The following is a 12220-nucleotide window of genomic DNA, read 5'->3' on the forward strand; positions in this document are numbered from 1 at the left end:
AAGGGCTGAAGGCAGCCTGGGCTTCCACCGCTGCAAGATAAAGCTAGGATCCAGATTTTTGTAGAATTCTAATGTCTTAAATCCAGTTATTAGTACATATTTAAAAGCTAAAACAATTCCTCTCTAGTTGCACTCAGTTTGTAGGCTGCCTGCTCTGCCCTCTGCCCTCCATGTGTTGCTGTGACTGGACTCTGGGGACTGGGCAGCCCGCTGTGACTGGACTCTGGGGACTGGGCAGCCTGCTGCCATGCCACTTGATGTCTGCCCGCTTTTGGCATAGTCCCTAGGATGCTGTGCTATTTGTCTCCCAGCTTAGCTAAGAAAATAACATCCTTTCCCCAAACTTAGACTTGGCAGGTGGGTGGATTTCTGGTTTGGGAGTTGAATCTTAAAAAAAGAAAAATGCACCTGATAGGAAAATGCCATATCTTCTCAGGCATATTGCTGTTCTTTGGAGCCTGGGAGGTTCTCATGGCTTCATAGTCTTTTGGGTCCAGGCAAAGGTGATCTTGTCAACCTGGTCTCATTTTCAGGATCCCCAGATGACTTTGTATGCTAACATGTGTGTGTGTGTGTGTGTATACATACATATATATGTGTGTGTGCATATATATGTATACACACACACACACACACACACACACACACACATATATATCAAACAGAATAAAGACAAAACTGTCTGGAACTAATTCCTTTACATACCCAGAGCTGCCTTTCTTTCTGATGAGTGGTCTCAATAGCCAGGGTCCCGCCATCAGCATCCATGTGTTTTATAATTGCATGAGCACTTTAGGCTCAGAGGCCCCAGACATAGGAATGAACATGGGAATGTACGGTGAGACTGAACGGCATGGTGTCAGGGGGCATGGTGTCATGGGGCATGGTGTCAGGCGAGGGGCCTTCAGTCTTGCTGGGGAGTGTGGAAATGAGACTCTGGCTCAGGTGCCACTGAGCGCTCTGGTGGACAGGGAGGGGCGGCTGCCCGTTGCATTGTGACTCCCATTCTTTGAGTGTGCCTAGAGTGAGCAGGGAGCATGTGGGTGAGCCAATGAACACACCAGTTTCTAGAGACCTGAAACAGCAGGAAGCCCCAGGCAGCAAGCTCCCCAGGGTGAGTCCAGGGTTGTAGCCAAGGATGAGAAACCGTATGAGAGGCTGGGGTGCTGAGTATTGGCCCATCACTGTAATCCCAAGCTCCTAAGATCAAGGTGGTGCCTTCTAGAACATTAGGCCAAGACTAGTTCTTCCTCCTCCTCCTCCTTCTTTTGTTTTTTTGTTTTTTGGAGTCAAGGTTTCTCTGTGTAGCCTTGACCATCCTAGATTTGCTAGACTAGGCTGGACTCGAACTCACAGCGGCCCACCTGCCTCTGCCTCCCAAGTGCTGAGATTAAAGGTGTGTGCCACCATGCCCAGCCTGGCCAAGACTAGTTCTTACAGATCACTGGGAAAAATTCTTCCAGGCCTTTCTGCACCCGACTTCAAATTCCACCTCAGAAACCAGCACTGAACACTAGAAGCGCACTCAGAGTTTAAATTTGTTTTCACCGCTTACCAGCTGTGCGGCCTGAGCCGACTTTGGCAGCTGCAGTTTCTCACCCAGTACAAGAGAAAAGCGCTGGCCTTGCCGCACAGAGCTGTGTCAGCACAAACCTCCGCTCAAGGATGGCTCCGGAAAATAGCGTCTACATAGGAAAGCTGGGATGGACACTCGCTACTTCTGTTCAGCCTCCCCAGGTCCTACCAGGGCCTCCTGCCCTGCCTCTGCCTCCTGAGTGCTGAGTTTAAAGGTGTGTCCAACCACACCCGCTGGAATGAGATGTCCGAAGGCGATTGGAGGAGACCTGGGAATTGTTCCCACAGTATTTGAAAGACTTGATTCGGGGAGAAAATAAAAGGATGTGCCTTTTCCACTCACTACATCATGAGCGTACAGGGCTTCTCACAATACAGGTGCTATGAACTCAGGTAAATCCAATGGGGACTTGATAACGGGTCAGTGATGGGCCCACCCCCACCCCCTCCCCGGCCCTTTGAAAATGAATATCATGGAAGCACCCTTCAGCTCTGCATCACACCATCCATGTGGGGCCCACTGCGATTCCCACACCTAGAGGGACACGCGGGAATCTCTTGGCTCACTGGCTTTTTCTCAGCTGCTTCCTGGGCGAGACACAGCTCAGCCTGGAGAAGGCTAGACTCTAGATTGGCATTGCAAGCTTAAGGAACACACCTGGAGCCCTCCAAGTCTCTGCTTTCTCAACTCTACGAGGGAGTGTTTGCCGCAGCCGTCGTAATTACTGCACAGGAGATGGAGGACACGTGGGCCCCTGTCGTCATTACTGCCTGTGAGTGGCTGCATGTGCCTTACATCACTGATGGTGACGGGCCTAGCAGGGGCACACGGAGGACGGTCAGGCTCCCCAGGGGCACAGAGATGGCGGTGAGACACGGGGTTGTCAGTAAGTTGCTGAAGACCAAATAGCCAGAGCCAGAATGAATGGGCTTTAATGCTATCGGAGTTTAGGCAGGTGCCGCCGCGTGAGCTAATTAGCTCAGAAACAGTGTCAGGTGTGGAAGTTTGAGGAGATGACATGATAAGAGAGCCTTGTCCCAGTAGTGTAACAATGAAGGATGCAGCGGGGGAGGGGGGGTGTCCCAGTAATGTGCACCACAACTCAAAAACCAGGCAAAGGGCGGGGAAGAGGAGCAAATGAAACTCAAAACACAGGCTTAAGAGTTGGGAGACCAAAGTTTCGGGCCTCGTTTTGTCACAAATGAACACAAATGGGAAATTCTTTTTTCGTTTTGTTTGTTTGTTTGTTTGAGACAGGGTTTCTCTGTGCGGCCTTGGCTGTCCTAGACTCACTTTGCAGATAAGGCTGGCCTCGAACTCACAGAGATCTGCCTGCCTCTGCCTCCCAAGTGCTGGAATTAAAGGTGTGCTCCACCACGCCCAGCTTTCAAATGGGAAAGTCTTAACTGGTACTACATTTTTCCTCATTTGTAAAGTAGTTTCATGCATGCAGACAGGGGGTAGGTGAGGGGGGACGGTGGCGGCGGCTTCAGGTACCTGCAAGCAGAGAACAGAGGGGGACATCTGATGTGGTTCCTAATTCTTTTGAGACAGGGCCCCTCGCTGAACCTGGAGCTAGGCAGGCAACCAACCAGCCTCAGAAGGTCTCCTATCTCTTCCCCTCCCACAGAATTGGGGTTACAAATGAGCTTTGTAGATGGGTCCTGGGACCCGAACCCATGTCCTCACAGTTACACAAATGCCCTCTTACTCACTGAGCCATCTCTCCACCTCGTGGGTTCTTTCTTAATCTCCCTATTCACTTTCCTGCATGGTGACCCTGTAACTCAGTGTTTTTCAAAACTGGGCCTGTGATCCTTTAAAGATCTATGAATTCAATCTAAGGGGTAAAGACAGACATTTAGAATACGGTAGTGGCCAGGTGTGATGGTGCATATTTGTAACCCTGTCACCAGGGGATGAGGGCCGGGCAGCCTACTCTTACACAGTCAATTCTAGAAGGGCCAGGAAGATAGATATTCTGTCTCAAACAAAACAAAATAAAACTGAACCACAGAACCACCACCCCACTGATAAAAAACTAAATAAATAAATGAATAAGTGAATAAATGCAGGGCATATCTCACACACACACACGCACACACACACACACACACACACACACACACACACACTTATACAGCAACCAGAGTCTCCCACCACCACCACTACAGGGTATGCCCTCCTTTTTATATCCTGGTGCTCCCAGAAATGCCCACATAGGTCACTTGCCTCAGTTTCCCCTTTTGCACTGGTGCCCCTGCCTAGTCTAATTCATTTAACTCTGTTAGTGTTCTCAGAGGACCAGTCTCCCTCACAGCATAAAGGCACAAGGTCCTGCAGTGAGCATCCTCTCTGGCAGCAAATACCCAAGGGTTAAGCTGACTCTGAATCTAAATGCAGACCCCTCTGCGCCCCAACTGCCACCCCCCCCCCACCCCCACCCTCCACCTCCACCCCCAACCCCCACCCTGCCCCCCCCCACTTTAGAATAGAAACAAAAGCATTCAGTTCGCTGAAAGTAACAGTTTGCAGCACCTACGTTTTCAGTATAAGTCTATCCCCAATACTGAGTGTGATACACTAAAAAATTAGCCATTGTTTGTCTGGAATTCAAATGTAACCAGATCCCTGTATTTTATCTGGCAGCTTTAAGTAATAAACAGAGCAAACAGGAGAAAAGTTAGAAGATTAAGACTTTAAAATGCCTCCAACTAAAAAACTTTGTGCTTTTAATATGATCATAAATTAACAGCTGTATTGCATTATGTAAATTTATGTTAAGTTATTCACTCTCTGTCATCACACCCCAGTAAAAATTGTATATATGACATTTAGGGGAAAAATGACATCTCCTGATAAGGGTTTTGCTCTGCATCTCTGCGCAGCTGATTACCTATGCCTGAACGCTGCAGCCTGCCCTCCCTGAGTAAGTGACTCTTAGAGTCCCTTGTGGCCCAGGACCCTGCAGAAGAGCAGTCCTGGGAGTGGGGGTTTCTATGACTGTGGTTTCTAAGCATAGCTCTGCCCTTTGCCCAAGAGTGGCACCTCCTGGCAGTAAGCCTGTGTTTCTCATCAAATTACAGATTTATCTGTTATTCTGTCTCTTGGGGCAGCCACACACAAGGAGAAAGTCATCTCTGGTCTGCTGTCCCACTAGCTGTCTAATTTAATGTTCATGCAGACTGAGGTGTGTGCCATTAGCTCTCCTTAGACAGATGCTCCTGATTGGCTCATTTATAGTTGTCATTTTCCTGAAGGTTCCTGACATAACTCTCTTTTAAAAATTCTTCTTTCTTTCTTTCTTTCTTTCTTTCTTTCTTTCTTTCTTTCTTTCTATCATCTATCTATCTATTATCTACCTATCTATCTATTTATCTTCCTATCTATCTGTTTCCTTGAGACAGATAGCTTAGGCTGGATATGAATTAGCTCTGTTTGATCCTCTTGCCTCTAGTTCCTGGTGCTGGGATTACAGGTATGCATCTACAATTGGATGGCAGTTTCTGAAAGCTGTGGCACTGCTTGTGGAGGAGGTGCCCATTTCTGTTCTGGAAGAAGGGTCAAGCCTTGCAAAGGGCACAAGACCTCCATTAACCTGGTACCAAGTAAAGCCTGGAGGACAGAAAGCCAGGTGGCTTTTCAGGAGATTGCAGAATGCCAGACCTGGCTTGGAAAATGGCTGTTGGCAGACATAAGCTACAGGAAGGAAGGCGAGTACGAGGGCATAGAAGGATCTCGTACAGAAAGTGAGGATGCCGAAGAGGCAGTCCCAGGGGTTCTTGGGGGGTGTCGAAGCTTGTCATCCTACAGACACAGGCTGTCACTGTTCTAAAGGTTCACGGGTTTGGGAGGATGAGGTGAGTGCCACTGGCCTTCTTAGAGACGATGCTGTTTTCTCAAGTTATGCAGACAAGCAAGCATGGGCCTTGGGCCAGGAAGGTGCAACACAGTGTGATTCTGAGCTGTCTTCTAATGTCCGTCCCCCACTTCCTTATTTACAAAGCAAAAGGGATGTAGCTCAGTAGCAGCGTGTCTACCTTACCACGTGTGAGGCCCTGAATTCAGTTCCCTGTATTACATGTACACACTCACGCAAGCACACGTGTGCATGTGCACATACATCCAAAGGGGGACCAGAGTGAATAATCTCCATGTTTTTTTTTTTTAAACCTTTAATTAGCACCTACTAAACTACCATTGACTGCTGCTGAGCACCCATGTCTGGATGTGATGAGGCAGGCAAGCTTAGGGAATAGTCTAGCAACCTGAGACTCCACTTGGTTTGGGCTACACACACACACACACATCCCTCTCCTAAAAATGCACCTCGTAACCTGTCTGGCTGCGTGTATACATCACCCCAAACAATGGAACGACTGCTTCCTCCCCTTGCGAAAGATCAAAACCTTCCTTTTATGAGCAATGTCTACTAAGACATGGTCCTGAATGTACATGTGTGTGGAAGGCAGTGGGCCTGACGTGGTTTACACTGCTTTTGAGCGCAGGCAGTCAGGCAGCTTGTGTTCTCTGAGTGAACATTTAGGGAGACTTCCCTACTTCCACCTACGCCTATGCGTAGTTAGGCACACGTATGATTCAGATCATCGGGGGTAGGGACATACCCAATGAGCAAAGATTTATAGGATTCATCCTCCTCTTAAACCCCATAGAAGGAAGTTTCAAACAGTAGCAGGGTCATGTGAGCTCCCTCACTGGTGTGGCCTGCTGCCGTTCCTGACAGTACATCTCTTCCTGATCAGCTGTGTTGCATAGCTTTGAATACAGTTTCCTGGCTACTTTGCAATCCGTGTGCATCTTTAGTTCAATTCTTTAATGAAGATGGCAAGAACCCGGCAACACCTGGCCCAGACTCAGAGCACCGGGGAACCATGACAGACCCTGCCCTGGTGGTGAGGCAGTCAGGCTTGCCCAGGGGTCAAACCAGTTGAAGAGACTTCTGCCTGTGAGAAGGCGTGTGAGGGTGGTAGGATGGGGTGCAAAGGCAAGAGAAAAGAGGGGATGAGATGTGCAACTCCTAAGGTAGGAGTTTCTTTGCCTTTGTGAAGTGACGAAGGCACAGCCCTGTGACCAAGAAAGCCCCAGACTTCACCTTCTAGAATATACCTGTGCTAGCTGAAAAGGTAAGAGGGTCTAAGGCCTGAGTCAAGCGGAAGGCGCTCAGTTCTGGAACTGTGGGTTCAAGATGCCTCATCAGCAAGGATAGGCTACCCTCACGGACCTCTCTGGCTAGGGCTGGTCCATGTGCAAATGAAAGATGGAATCTGAAGGAGGCACGAGTCAGCAAAGCCTTTGAAATGTAACTCAGGAGGTCAGGAGCAGGATGGGGGCAGGGGTGACAGTCACACGCCTTCCTCAGAACCTTGGCATAGAGAAGCAAGGGCACAAGGGCGGAAGAGTCACGGGCTACTGTGCAGCGGCCAGACACAGACGGGGCTTGTTTAGCTAAATTAGGGTCTGTGTCAGACCAGCACTTGCCAGAACTCCAGGCAAACACTAGGGGCCCTATTAAGTAGGCTTTAAGGAACGACTTGAGGGACAGGGAGAAAATGCAACCAGATACAGTGCCAACTGACAGGCTTGACATGTAAATCATCCTAGGAGGAAACTGTATGTCTGAAGCCCAAGGGACAGGATGAATAGAGGAATTCTCGATAGGGCAGATTTTACATAGGAATGAAAGCTAATAATACATGGAAATATCTATAGAGATTAATTTTAAGAGACCCAAGGGCGGACAAGGAGAATGGAAATTTGCCAAATGTTAAATAAGAAAAACCCATTTTTCCTTAGCTTAGGTTTGTTTTGAAAGATCTACCTATTATTTTCACTTTTGTATATATGTGTGTGTGTGTGTGTGTGTGTGTGTGTGTGTCTGCATGAGTTTATGGGTACCAAGTATGCAGATGTCCTTGGAAGCCAGAGGGCGTTGGATCCCCTGTGCTGGACAGTTGTGAGCTACTTCATGTAAATGTTGGCATCAGGGTTCCTAACAGCCTATCCATCTCTCCAGCCCCCCCCCTTTTTTCTCTTGCTGGGTATTTTTATCTTGTTTGATTAGTTTATTAATTATTGAACTAAATTTATTCCTTTACTGATAAAGACAAATGCATCTTAACTTATTGGTATTTCCTTGTTGCTAAGTTAAAAAAAATTATCTTTTTTCTTTTTTTCTTTTTTTTTTGTTTTGTTTGTTTGTTTGGTTGTTTATTTTTTGAGATAAGGTTTCTCTGTGTAGCCTTGGCTATTCTGGAACTCACTTTGTAGACCAGGCTATCCTGGAACTCACAGAGATCTGCCTGTCTCTGCTGCCTCCTGAGTGCTGGGATTAAAGGGTGCCACCACCTGGCCAAAAAAACAACATTTTACCCCCTAATATTGCCTTTTGGTGGCAGCAGAAAGGGGACATTCTGGGTGGAGGGCAAGTCGACTCTGGGGACTCTCCAAACACCTTGCCATGTGTGCCTGTCCCTCACTTTTGACATCTACTGTCCCAGAACTCTCCCCCAGATTTAGTGGCCATCCCCAAGATGGCACCAGAGAACTTAAGTGCTGCTTGATCTGGGTTCAAACTCAGTCTCTGTCTCTTAGTTTAGTTACTTCATCTACGAGCCTTCATTTCATTTTAGTCTTTTAAATGAAGTAAAAACATAGACTTGGTTGTTAGAATTACCGACTCCTTGTGCCTTAGAATGAGAGACACTTCCACTAGATGCTTCTAGGAGACTTCATTTTACCCAGGATCCTTGGCTAGCAGGGTTGACTTCTTTAGAGCAAGGTCAGATTTATTTAGCACATAAAAGTGATTATGAATAATTATAATGCTCCATAAATGTTTACTGTTGTGCAGGAGGTTAGAACCACCATTAGTGTCTTCCAGGCAGGTCTACAAATCTCCCATTCGCAGCCACGCTGGGGACTCATCAAATGAGATTTACGGCGAGAGGTGAAAGGACAAGAGAGTGGGAGAGAAACAAAGAACTGGCTCACCCCTCCACCCCACACCAAAACACCGTGTCTTCATTCTTAGCTGAGGTGGGGACCTGTGATGCAACATCCCCAGGCTTCAGTTGTCTTGGTGATAAGATGGGGCTTGGTGTGATTTTGTGAGATACTTTCAGATCATCATCTCCCAAACCCTGTCAGAGCAACCATCTCTAAGGCCTTGCTTGACTTTCAGAAGGCAGCGAGATGAACTGGATGTGACCACCACACAGTCTCAGAAAGCCTGCCACTCCCCAGCAATCTGACCAGGGCCTTTCCTAAAATGCCATCAGCAGCTCCAGTCACCACAGCCTGTTTAGAAAATCATTCTTGTCATTGACAGTGGCTTCAGGTCCTAATATAGATCTTTTGGAAGAGACTCCTCATAGCACTATGGCAACAGGTCTTCGCCCTAGCTGCTGCATCTTAGATCCCCGTGGGACCTTTCAATCCTGACCAACTAAGCCAGAAGTGGGTCCCAACCACTGCCGTTTTTTTTTTTTTTTTTTTTTTTTTTTTTTTTATACTCTTGAGGATATGGAAGCTTCTGGCTATTCTGGGGTCCTGATTTGCATATGGGGCCCAACTAGTGACAGGAATGTGAAAAGCCTACATAGTGCTGGGAGCTGCAAGATGTCTGAAGTAAGGCTGTCTGTACCGTGCTGAAGGGCTGTGCAGATAGGTGTGGGCGTTTCCTGTCACTGACAGTTACCTGTAAGAAATAACTTAAAGGAGGGAAGAGTTTTTTTGGCTCACGGTTTCAGAGGTTTTTGTTCCATGATCACTGGGCTCTGTGGCTTCCAAGCTGATATAGTAAGGTACCACGTGGTGGCGGGGCATGGTGGGGCGTAGCAGAGGAGAGCCACATGCGAGCCAGGAAGTAGAACAGCAGAAGGGGACTGTTCACATGCTTGTCCTCAATGACACGCTTCCTTCACATAGGCTTCACTTTCTACTTTCTTCCACCACCAGCATCATCAGAGGCCTCATGGTCCAATCACCGTTCAATAGCATTATCAACTGGAAAGCAAGCCTTCAACACATAAGCCTTTCATGGGGCCACTTCATTGCCAAACCATGACACATGCCAGATCTTGGTTTGTTCTGGTTAGAGAATCTAGAGACTTGGTGAGGCCTTGAGGTCCTATATCCTTTTGGGTAGAGAGATAGAGGGTACCGCCTCAGAATTCTGGGCCATTCTTCCCTTACTAACCATCTTCCAGGCCTTCTCTACACTGAGCTGAAACAGCCTTCAACAATAGTCAAGGGCAGGCTGGATAGTGAGAACATCAAGGTGGCCTCTGACTGGTACCCGGGAGGAAGAGTGGAAAGGCTTTCCCGCAGAGCAGTGCAGTGATGGGTCTCAGAGGGTGGGTCCCAGGGGTTGGAGGTCAGTGGCGGCTGCAAGCCAAGTATCTCTTGAATATGCTTAATGGGTTTAACAACAAACACAGTGAAATCTAACTGTAGGACAAAGTTTCTCTAGGACAGACCCCAAGGAGGAGGTGTAGGAGAGCCAGAAAACTTCCTGTAAAGAATGAAGCAATATCATTCACATTGGAAAGTAAGAAATGGGGCCCACAAGATGTAAAGGTAAAAAATGCTTGCCAAGCCCAGTGACCCCCTACTCCCAGTTCCACACCACATAAGTGTAGGAGAGACAGATACTACAAAGATACACACAGTACAATAATGACAATACAACAGCGATGATGACGATGATGATGATAACCAATAAAGGCTTCAGGCAGTATGCCTGCTCAAGTAGAACACAGGCCCAGGACTGAAGCCTCAGATTCCAGAATGTTCCTATGGGGTGGGTGAGACATCTAGGGACCTAGGATCAGGAGGGTGAAGCTGCCTGCGTGCTGTTCATTTCATACCACCACAGGCCACTCAAAAAGAGAGTCCAGAAGCTCAGAGAGTGGACCGCGATGACAGGAAAAGTCACCATGAACCTAGGACCGTGCCTGGTGCTGAGAACCAGGAGGACAGGTCAGGGGTGGTGCTGGTGCAGTGGGTGATGAAGGGTAGGGCTCCCTTGCCACAGCTGAACATGCACAGCACTGCTCTTACCAACTGGACAACCAGCATGTCCATGGTTCCATGAAACCGAGGCACACACAGGCCCAAGCTCCACCTCAGAAGGCAGCCCTGGAGTCCCTCTTTTCCAGTATGGCTAGAGCCACCACTACCTACCCAGTCAATAAGAACACCAGAGCCTGGAGACGCAGCCATCCAACCCCAAACAGTAGATACTGTGTTGATAAGCATATTCGGTACATACATACCCTTATCTTCTGATGCTGCCCTGTCTGCCCTTTCTGTGATGGCAAGTCTTTTGAAAATTTGGTTAGGGTGTAGTACCCCACTATGTAATCATATGTCGACTTCTGTGCTACTGGGAAGGTATTCTGCCCCATAGTGTTGCATCTACATGGCATTAAATAAAGGACATGACCTTGAATTAAGTTGGTTGATGGCAGGAGAGTGAACATTGCTGTTTCCTGGAGAAGCAATCCCATCTCCAGACGGCAGCATCAACTCCTTTGTGAGTTTCCAACTGCCAGCCTGCCCTACAGACTTCAGACTTGCCAGCCCCCACATGGCATGAGCCAACTGCTTAAAATAAACCTTGTTCTCTTCTTGGTTCCCTCTCTCTCTCTCTCTCTCTCTCTCTCTCTCTCTCTCTCTCTCTCTCTCTGTTGGTTGGCTCGATTTGGGGGTATTTTTGAGACAAGTTCTCACTGTTTAGCCCAGGGTGGCTTCAAATTCAAGATCCTCCTGCATTAAAATTGGGGACACTGGGGGTACACCATCAGTACTCCTGGCCCAGCTCACCTCTTTGCCAGCCACTGGGGTCACTTACTAATCTAGTTCAGATCCTTGCCTGCTGCTGAGAAGGTCAGGAGCTGGTGTTTCCCTTACTGCAGGGTCTAGGTGAGGAAGCCACCTCGAGGAGAGTCTGTGTGGCTCTCTACCCCTTCTTGTTCATAGTGTGGGACTCGGGGTGTGTGTGATGGAGGGATGGGTCCCCTTCTCATCTTCATAACAAGAAAAAGAAGCCTTTGGCAGGGGGTCTGTGGTGTGCTCCCCACAGCTCCTGCCCCAGTTTGGTCCCAGCAGGAGGAGGCCAGTGGAGTTTAATTACATTCCTCCTATAGGGAAAATTCGAGAAATGAGCCTTTGAAAAACAACTTGTGTTACCAAAAGGAGGGGTGGGGGACCGGGTGGGGGTGGAGGGGTGGATCAAATTAGGCAAGGCAGGAACAGGCACTTGCCTCCTGTGTCCTAGAGACCCAATCTAAATATTTAAATGTAAAAGACAGATTTCTAAATGCTCATTTTCATACGGTCTATGAAAAGTTTATTTATGGAAGGTTTCCACACCGCCATTCACTGGAGGGTTGAGCATCCCTTCTGATCTGGAATATTCATAGGCCTGGACGGGCATGCTCATCCAGTTGGTGTTTTCACACATGCCATGTTCAGTTATGAAACGTCTAAAACAGACAACACCACAACACAAAACAATGCTACTCGCGGACCTGGGCTGGAACAGGCACTTGGGAAAGGCCCCTCATTCTGCGGTGATACTTGGCTCTAAGGTATTGGAAGATTGGCCAGAGTCCCAGAGGA

At 48.0% G+C, this 12220-nt stretch overlaps 1 protein-coding gene across 1 annotated transcript in view; it reads right to left on the reverse strand.

The window, feature by feature from the left end:
• The window catches only part of Tbxas1 (thromboxane A synthase 1), a 141219-nt gene that overhangs the window by 26630 nt on the left and 102369 nt on the right, over positions 1-12220 (reverse strand). The window lies entirely within an intron of this gene.

The sequence above is a fragment of the Acomys russatus genome, chromosome 10 (genome assembly GCF_903995435.1).
Source record: "Acomys russatus chromosome 10, mAcoRus1.1, whole genome shotgun sequence".
In the NCBI taxonomy this organism is placed as follows: Eukaryota; Metazoa; Chordata; class Mammalia; order Rodentia; family Muridae; genus Acomys; species Acomys russatus.